Raw genomic sequence first — 10260 nt, forward strand, 5'->3', positions numbered from 1 at the left:
AAGTAAGTATAACATTTGCTTTTCTCTAAGCAAGTGAGGAAAGTAAGTACAAAAACTGTTTTCCCCTAGGTAAAGAGGAAGGTTGAGTGCTGTAGTAATTTGTAGCTTATTTAGTGCTACCAACAAGTTCTGAGCAAGTGCTGAGCACGAATAAGCAAATTCAAGTGATAAAACTAAGAATCTGTACCTGGATCTTGTGGTAGATAGGCTACCTAGTGCTTACCACTCCCACTGATAAGCTAGAAGGTTTCTCTCCAACACAGGAAGGCTTGGGGGGGGGGGGCTCAGAAGCTTATAAGCAGTTCTGGATACAGCAAATCTGTATCTGGACTAGACTACTTACAGGAAAGGTGGGAAATGAGTGCAAACTCGGGCTTTTAAACCAGAAGGTTGAAAGAGATGGAAAAACTACCCAAACGGCCAATAAACTACAATTTCTGAGCTAGAAACCACTCTGTGGTAGATAGGCTACCTAGTGCTTACCACTCCCACTGATAAGCTAGAAGGCTTCCCTCCAACACAGAAAGGCTTTGGGGGCTCAAAAGCTTACAAACAGTCCTGGATACAGCAAATCTGTATCTGGACTAGACTAGTTACAGGAAAGATGGGAAACTAGTGCAAATGCGGGCTTTTAAACCGGCGTCGGACGGTTAGCTCAGTTGGTTAGAGCGTGGTGCTAATAACGCCAAGGTTGTGGGTTCGATCCCCATACGGGCCAGTGACTAGTTCTTGGGTGGGAAGATAGTATAATGGTTAAGGTGTTTACCTTACAGGCGCAAGGTGCAGGGTTTGATTCTCACATGGGGAAATTGGCTAGGCTTGAAATGCTCACAAGGGCAGTTAGCCTAGTTACAATCTATGAACCTATAAGTTGAAAGAGATGGAAAAACTGCCAAACGGGCAATAAACTACAATTTCTGGGCCAGAAACCACTCTTGTGGTAGATAGGCTATCTAGTGCTTACCACTCCCACTGATAAGCTAGAAGGCTTCCCTCCCATCTTTTCCATAAAATTTAGTCCTTCTACTATGGTGCCGGTTTGCAGCATCTTGTCTGAAGAACTTGCTGTACATCACATCAATGAACACACTTCCATGTTCCCAGTCAGTCACTGACATCACAGTCAGGCACATCCTCCAGCTGTAGGACCTTTCAAGTTTTTCCATTCCCTGATGTAAATTGGCATCATTCATTATGCTCGTGTTCAAATTATTTTCAATATCAGGTTGAAATATCATATATACTGTTTCCTTTCCCATTCACACCAATACTTCTTCCCAGACCAAGTAATCAGCCTTTGGGGTGTCTTGTGACTCTAAATGTGACAATAGTTTACTCATACCTTCTCAAACATGTACAGGATTTCCCTGGCATCCTGCCCCCACCCCATTCACTATAAATAATACCCTGGCTTATGAGTGAAACTGGTCCATATCATCCAGTATGCTTACCTGGCTACCAAATAAATGAATAAATAATTAATGTGACCTTGACCCCAGGTATAAGCAAAGGAGGTCATAAGATTTTCTATAGTGGGAGACCTGGAAAGTTCTGCAGTGATGAGCTGGATTAAGCAGAGACAACTCATACTATTTTGTAGATCTGAAAGGATTCAGTGATTATAAAAAAGAGAGTGTAACAAACCTCCATAAGGGCTACAAGTAGTAGCAGTGTCATCACTTATGGCTTGCTTGTGTACATGCCTGTGTGCAAATGAGCACATTAGGTGAATATTTATGGTGAAAGGTGCCATGCCACAGGGCCGACAATATTGTTTTGCATCTTCCGTACATGAGATTTTGTCTATTACAACCCTGTAACCAGTATATGAAGGATTCATAGGTTTTATATTCTGTTCAATAGGGTTAATTTGATTAATAAAAGAAACAAACCAGATAAATCTTCCTTTCCAGTGTGTTGAGCACGTAACAGACACATATATGCATGGCATACACCCATTCCTTCACACATAAACTTTTCTACAGCTTTCGTGTTGCTGTTTGCAAAGACTGAAGACATAGTATGTCATTAGAAAAACTAGTAGTTATAAAGAGTAGAGTAACATAATGCTAAAGCTTGTTTAGTGCCCTGATCTACAGCTGATGAACTCTGGACATTGTGATAGTTGCTCATAAACCCAAGCTCTACTAGAAAGGACATTATACTTTTGCATGTGGATTATATTTCACTATATTCAGAAACAATAGCTTAGTGCAACATAAAAGCAGAGAATCTTAAAGATGCATTATGAGGAATGCTTTCTCTTCGGGGTTGGTGTTCCTCATAAATTTCTGGCAGATATTAGTATAAACTATATGCCAGAGCTATTGACTACTTTGAAATGAAAATGTGGAAACGGCAGCTTAAGTCTTGCTTGTTTTAACTAAGACTGCAGGATGGAGCAGTTTCATTCCACTTCCAAACCACTCTAAGGATATTATCTGCCAATTAATTCAACAGCAATTGGAACAAATACTTACCAGATATTTTACTGGCATGTAATGACACACCCCAAGAAGTCCAAAGAGCTTTTCACCTTTCATACTCATGTATAACCACAGTGTAAATGTCATCGCTGGATTAACTAGGGGGTAATTACGGAGTGATTTGCATTTCTCAGCAATGAACTATTTGGATCACATCCAGAACCTCAGATCTTTATGAAGAAGCAGAAGATATATGTTTATGAGAAGTTAGTCAGGGCACATCTGCAGCAAAATGTCTTGCAAGTCTGTAAATCCTGAGACTAAATATACAAGACAGGAAAGAGAGCAACAGTATTTAACTTAGGCTGACGATGCAAACTGCATGCAATATCAGAAGTTAGCGGAGTAGTACTGACACCAGAGAATGGATAAAAGTAGAAGCTGTGCCATGTTAACATGATGAAGCCCTATTATGAAACAGAGATACTATGTATAGCAGTATCTAGGGTTTCAGAGTGGGGGTGTAGTTATGTGGACACCACATGCCTTCACAAAGGCTATTGGCAAGTGATTCTTATCTCTACATCTAGGGATAGATATACCTTTCTCTCTTTTTTTGTCTGTTTTAGATCGAAAGGATATCCTTTGGGCTTACAAATCTCACAAATATATTTAATTTGTTGGTAGTTTATTTACTGTCTGAGACCAGAAATCTTGCAGAGACTTGTATGGGTGATACAGCTTTCATCAAACCAATATGGCAAGACCATGTCTAACTTGTAACACAGACATTATGTGGAGTCAGAATTATACTCTGATGGCTGAAACAGAATATTTCCACAGAAGGATGGTAAAAAAATACTGCCTTGGAGAAAGGATGTACATTGCTCACATCCAACCAGGCTCTCAAGGTCAAGTTCATCTTGGTTAGGTGTATACTGCATGACAAAGGAGCGGGCAAGAACATTTTTGGGGACAAAAAGGCTTCACAGGATGGGTATTCCACAATATGGCTTCTGATTAGCAGTACGAGACCAGTACCACAAGTTCCGACACTCAGAAAATTAAAGTGTAAATCAGCTAGAGTAGCAACACATTCAAACTTGCTGCTACTTTTTTAAGTTGCTTTTTTGCAGATGCTCACCCTACACCCATGATATGGGGGAGTTCACCCATCACATCTCTGCTACTTATACATATTATCTCCAAGATTGCTATACCTTGGAGTAGGGTTAATACTCCAAGATAAATAATCTAAACATTAGCTTATATATTCTCCCTGTTCTGGAGTTGGAGTATTTTTTTTTTGCCTTGAACCTCCACTGAAAATGTTTTTTTTTTGTGCAGTCAGACCATAGCTCTCAACCTTCGATCTGTAAAATGAGGAACACTAGCCCTCATAATGTGGAACAAATGGGCAAAATGTGGAACACATGCTAATGGCGTACTAACAACTTCAACTAGGAAGGTCTTAGGATGGTTAAAATATGCTGCTTTTACTAATGAATTTATATGATTCATTTCTATTTACAATAGATTTCATTAAAACAAATTCCTAACACTGAATGTGTGACAGAGTCTTTCAATGTGGAACATTTGAAGAACTTGGAGGAACATGAACTTTTTAAGACCCCAAATGAGGTACGTTCCTCATAATGAGGTACACTTGAGAGGTATGAGTCAGACTGTCATGGTTAACAAAAACAAATAAAATAAATAATAAAAATACTCATGCAGATATCCTCTGTACTATCACAGTTGCAATCCTTGAACTTTCAGTGGGCAGCCACATGATAAATAATCCAAGAAAAAGAAGAACAGACTAGGTTTCATAGAGTAAGATCTGTGACTATTCTTCTACAAACTTAAAAACCCAGTCAAAATGTAGGCTGGGTCATAACTACACTTCAAGTCTACTGACAGGGAACATGTTAAACCATGCCTCTTTTAAATGGAAGGAGCTTGAAGTAATACAGCTAATTCAGGTCTGTTCCCTTTTTTGAAGTTATTGGTAGCGTTGTCGCCTCACAGTAAGACGCTGTCCGGTTCGATTCTCAGCTAGAGCGTCTTCTGCGTGGAGACATGCGTGAATGTGCGTACCTTCGTTGAAGGTTGTGTGTCAGGGCTGGTAACTCGGCACGTAAAAATCAACTACCAATCATCAGCGGACTGGAGTTCCGCTGTGGCGACCCCTAAAAGCCGAAAGATGCAAACAAATTAAAAAAGTACTTGTAGATAGTACTCTGGAGTCTGCAGCCTTATTTTGTGGTGAGCCAGATAGAGTGAGAGCATGGTGATGACACGACTGAAAGCAGAGCTGCTGGATGGACAGCGATGATGATGATGATATATATGTAGTATTTGCAACTCTTCTAGGGTATTTTTGTAATGGTACTTGAAAGTAGAAACACATGACAAGTTCAGATGTGCTAAAGCAATTTCTCAAGATGTTCTGTATCCTGCAATTGACAAATTTATCAGCTGTTTACTCAAATGTGATGTTAACTCTGGGATCTACAAACTTTCATTTGAAACTGTGCAGATGATTAAAAACAGACTCAATATACTATGAAATTTTTTAAATGTATTCTGTATTCTGCAACTAAAGATTGCAGGTGCAAATGTCTGAACTGTTGGTCTATTATTTTGGCCAGAGAATGTATTTAAGAACTGTATGCATTCATCTGGATGACTGAAAATTGTCTTGAGCCATATAATGCAGTGCACACAGGCTAAAAGTTAGTTCCAGTGGTGGCTGGTAAATTCAAAGGGGTGGGGGGGCTGCAGGAAGAAACTGAATGTTTGGGGCTAATTGGAATGGGTGGGGCTCTATTACAGTAGGTCAATGACCACTGCCTGTGATCAAACAAGAGATTGGGTCATTCTCTTTCATCTCTAGACTGTTTCAGTATGTTTCCACTCATTATAGCTACTTTACTGAATATATACACCTCAGATATCTGACTGCAATCAATAAAGCCTGCCTTAGGTGCAATGGAGCCCTAGACAAAGGACTCCATGGGGGCCCCTGTTGCACTCTGTTCTCCCTGCACCTCCCCAGTGCCTCTCCATTGTTTTCCCCTTATCCTGGCCCCACACCATTCAGACAGATTCTGTTTTATTTTTCACACTTTGTCTTACTTTTTAGTTCCCTCTCATGCTTTTAACACACTCTAGCTGGCCAAGGCTCCATTGTTATAAGTTAAGAGGAAGTAAGTGAAGTAAGCCACAGTTCTAGATGCTCTGAGGTGCATCTTACAGCTTTTGTTTACAACTCTTTGTTCTAATGATGCCCTGAACAAAAATCATGAGTAAGTAAAAAAAAAAATCAGTCTCATCTTTTCTTTTAAGGAAAAATAAGTTATCTAAAGCTTAATGATGAAAGCCAACAAAATAGTAGTCACCTAATAAACTGAGAAGACAAATCCTTGCAAGGGTGTGGGAGAAGAAAACAAAGCACATAAATGAAACCTACACAGAGTATAGCCGGCTTTACCAGTGAACCCTGTGGTTGATGGGGGCCCCCTGTTCCCTGGGGGCCCCCAAACACAGCAAGTTATCTTATCCTGATATTTTGTTACGTCTGTAAAACCAACAAAAGCTAGTATAGCATTCTTGTATACTTAATAAACCACATGGATAACTCTTATTTATACCTCCTTTAAAATTCAAAGATATTTCTTGTTGTAGTAACAGTGTTTTGTCAAGTAACAGGCATCAGAATTCTATTAAATATTTTACCACTGATGTAATGCTGGTGGCTTAGTTAAATCCTGCTGTTGGACACTTTCTCCACTTGCTATACCCGTGGCTGCAGGTGGCCCCCATTAATCATCCTTGACTGTGTGGGGGCCCCACAAAAGCTGCTGCAGGTTGGGCAAAAATGAGGAAGAAAAAATGTATTAATTTACTAATTATGCTCTTTAACCTGAACAGGGCTGTGATATGACCTCGCTAGGATGAAGCTGATAATGAACATGAGCAAGGTATGCACTAGAGAGATCAGCAGCCCAAAGTGACTTATCTTAGTGCAAATTTTGGATTTTAAGAAGAGCTGATACTTCTGATAATCAGGGATGGTTTTCTCTTTCAGGGAGTTTTATAAATACAAGCATAACACCAGATAGCATAACTCTCACTTCCTTTGCTTAAGAATTCAGTGCAATCCCAAAAATAATAAAATAAAATCTCAAAATCAGGACTGCATTTTAAATATTACTCTATTGCACTTAAAAAGTTAGTAGAACAGCACATTTTGCATCAACACGTATTTTTGGACCATAAGTATAAAACTCAGATGTCTGGATTGCTTGACTTTTTGTAATCTTGAATGATTTACCAGCAAATTAAACTTTTTGCGAAGGAGAAAGCAAATGTATGAACAAAATCAGGGAAGGTCTGTGAAATCAGAGACAGTAACAGATATGCATTACTGCCCAATGACGTAAATAAGTGACTTACCCCTGCTGCTATTTGACGACTGCTAAACAGCAGTCACTGATCTGGTGTGGCAGTATTAGTGTTGCACAATATATTGCTATTTGATGAAATAACTACAAAACTAGGAGTGCTATGGCTTATGCTTGTGTGCATGTAAAAATATCACTGATTTTTGTATGTGCATTCACCCAGTAATTCCAGGACACAGACATTATTCATCTGGGTATCAGTAAAAAAAATGTACTTAACAAGTAATTATATTTCAAAAGTAAGACATAAGATATATCACAGAATATTCAGACTGTTAGATCTTCTTTGTGTCTGGTGGCCCCCACTCAACAGACTGTATAAATGGATACTGGAGGCTCCCTTAATCATCCTTGACTCTGTGGGGACCCCCACAAAAGCTACCGCTGATTGAAGAAAAATGAGGACAAAAAAAGTATCAATTTTCTGACTGAGCTGTTTAACCTGTACAATGCTGAGATATGACCCTTTTAGGATAATGCTAATAATAGCTTCTAATTTCAACCACACCCGTTCTAAAACCAGGCCTGCTCAAATGTATGTATACAGAAAGCTGCTGGGGATCTGGGGATTGTGTGGTTATTACAACTTTAATTTTCATCACAGTCAAACCTTAGAGGTGTGCACATGAAGTCATTATAACTTGTGTTTGAGCTGAAGACAGTGTGGTCATTGTTTATTTACCTTTCTCACAGACCTCAGCGGTGTAAAAAGAAGGTTACTACAGCTTGTGTAGGGGTGGTGTACTGTCTAAAAGCAACAAATTAGAATGTATTACAGAAATCATTCTCACAATCACACATCAGGCACATATACATGGGGCTGACTTTGAAAGTTAGGGGTGAGGAAGCATGCTATGTATACATATATCAGCAGTCATTTGAAATGTATGGCTAAGGCAATTTAAACCACTGCTTTCATCCTAGTCTAACACCAGAAGGATGTATAGGCAGTGACTGTCTTCTGTGGGGGGTTAGGGAAGGAGGCAGTATTCCCAGATAAGACCTATGTATTTCCACAGCTGGCTTGTTAGTTTATTGTGAGCTACTATTTTGTCAACTTTGAACATTAAACCTTGGGCACAACTTATGTCTTCCTTGAAAGAAAAAAATAAGACTGAAATTCTTTTCTTTTTCATGATTTTTGTTTAGGCCACCACTGGAGTAAAATGCTGAGAAAATGCTCTAAAATGCATCCCAGGGCACATATGTAACCCCTATGGCTTTGGGGGCACCAGCTTAATTTAGTTATTTCCTAAATGGTTATTACTTTGCTGTCTTGGTCAGGAAAGGAGTGCTGAAAGAATGCAAAGAAAACTAAAGCTGAACAGCAACAGTGAATTTCTTTCCTTAATAATAATTTTGGTTCAAGCCATTATTGGATGAAAAGGTTGTATAAAAAAAAAACTTTCAAAATGCACTTCAGAGCATATAGAAAGTTATGGCTTCTTGAAAAAGCTGAAAGTAAGGCAAAATGTGAGAAAAGGAAGACAAAAGTAATGTGCATGGTATGGGGAGCCCAAAAGGGGATGGTGGATCAGAGGAGAGGACTGGAGGGTGTGCGGGGGGGCATTGAAACAGTAGGCCTAGTCATCACTTCATTTAAGTCCAGACCTGCACATATAGGTTCATAGGTTGGTACTAGGCTATCGGCCCTACGGCCTATACAAGCCTAGCCATAACAATTCCCTGGATATTTCTATCCACAATGTTTACTTCACTGGACCCCTGACGTGATCCCCGGGGTGAATTTCCTATCTCCCATCCAATCGTCAAGATTTCTTTTGAAGAGGGCCAAGGAGGTGCTCTGCTTGACATGCAAGGGCAGTCTATTTCAGAGTATGGGAAGTCTTTAGGTCAGGAACCTATCCCTCCAGCATGTTTTGTTCATTGTGATGGCAAGGTTTAGATCCCTGGAGTGTGTGGCTCTGAGGGATTGGGATTTCTTTAAGTGGAGCATGTCCAACAGCTCAGAGTTTGACATGGCCTTGTATGTTAAGCAGAGATCACCTCTGAGTAGACGATATGCCACATAGTATAGCTGGAGTTTTTTTAGACGGTCAGCATAGGGCATCTGTTTTAGGCTTGTGGTTCTTTTAGTGAGGTATTTCTGCGGCCTTTCCAGCTGTTGCAGATGTCTTGTGAGGTACATACCAAATGGGGCATTGTACTCTATAATGGGTTTAATGAGAGATGAGTACAGTGGGACAATAACCTCCTTTTTTCTGGATGAAAAGCCCTTAGTGATGAGGTATGCCACATAGAAGGATTTCCTGACTGTTGTGGTGATATGGTTATCAAAGGTGAGACCACTGTCCACCTGTGTCCCTAAGTCTCTCATCACACTTTCAGTGTTTAGTGTACTGCCACCTATGTGGTAATTCATGGGTACATGTTTTTTCCCAAAGGGGATAACTATACAGGCATTAAGCTTGAGCCCATGGCTCTGGCACCAAGCATCTGTTTCTGTAAGGCCCTTTTGTAGAATATCCACATAATTTGGGGATTCAATAATGGCTCCCAGTTTGCAGTCATCTGTGAACTTTGTTAGCCAGAGCCCCTTAGTGTTGGCCTGTACTTCAGAGAAGTAGATGCCAAACAAGAACAGTCCCAGGACTGAACCCTGAGGTACTCCACTTGTCACTTGTCTGGAGCTGGATTTGGAGTCGGCTACTTTTACAGTCTGGGTTCTGTCAGTAAGCCAGTTGGCAACCCATCGAGTGACGTAGGGATTTATGCCCAGCTTAGTAAGTTTATCTATGATTCCAGAGTGGGGGATGGTGTTGAAAGCCTTGGCATGGTCCAGATAGGCTGTGTGGACCACCTTACCCTCATCCACAGCTCTGGAGACTGATTCAAAGAAGCCAATTAGGTTCAGGAGACAAGATCGGCCCTTCACAAACCCAAACTGGGTGGGGTCCAGTGTTTGAAGGTTGGCAATGTTTTTATTTATAACGTCCATGATAATGTGTTCCATGCCCTTGCAGATCAGGCTCGTCAGAGTGATGGGACAGGAGTTCCCGGGATCCAAGGTGGATCCTCCCTTGTGGAGTGGGATAACTGTAGCTGTGTGCCACTCAGTGGACACGAAGCCTAAGGTGAGGCTATGATTAAACATGACACTTAGGTGAGGTGTCAGTTCATTTTGCAGTTCATATAGTACACAGCCTGGGATGTCATCTGGTCCCATGGATGCTGTATTCTTAGCTTTGGAGAGTGCGGTTTCTACCTGTGTGGCCATGATTACCAGAATTTGGCAATCTTTTGGAATTGAGATGGGCCCTTTAGGGGGTGAGAGGTGGTGAAGTTGGCACTGAATCGATCTGACAGGATATTGGCAATATCCTTGGGATCAGTATATTTAATGC

At 40.5% G+C, this 10260-nt stretch overlaps 1 non-coding gene across 1 annotated transcript; it reads left to right on the top strand.

Moving 5' to 3' along the window:
- Positions 1 to 644: 644 nt before the first annotated feature.
- On the top strand, positions 645 to 718 carry TRNAI-AAU. The gene has a single exon. It is a non-coding gene; the product is annotated as a tRNA-Ile (tRNA).
- Positions 719 to 10260: the final 9542 nt, after the last annotated feature.

This window comes from Protopterus annectens, chromosome 3.part0 (assembly GCF_019279795.1).
Source record: "Protopterus annectens isolate FY-2018-M chromosome 3.part0, PAN1.0, whole genome shotgun sequence".
NCBI lineage: Eukaryota > Metazoa > Chordata > Ceratodontiformes > Protopteridae > Protopterus > Protopterus annectens.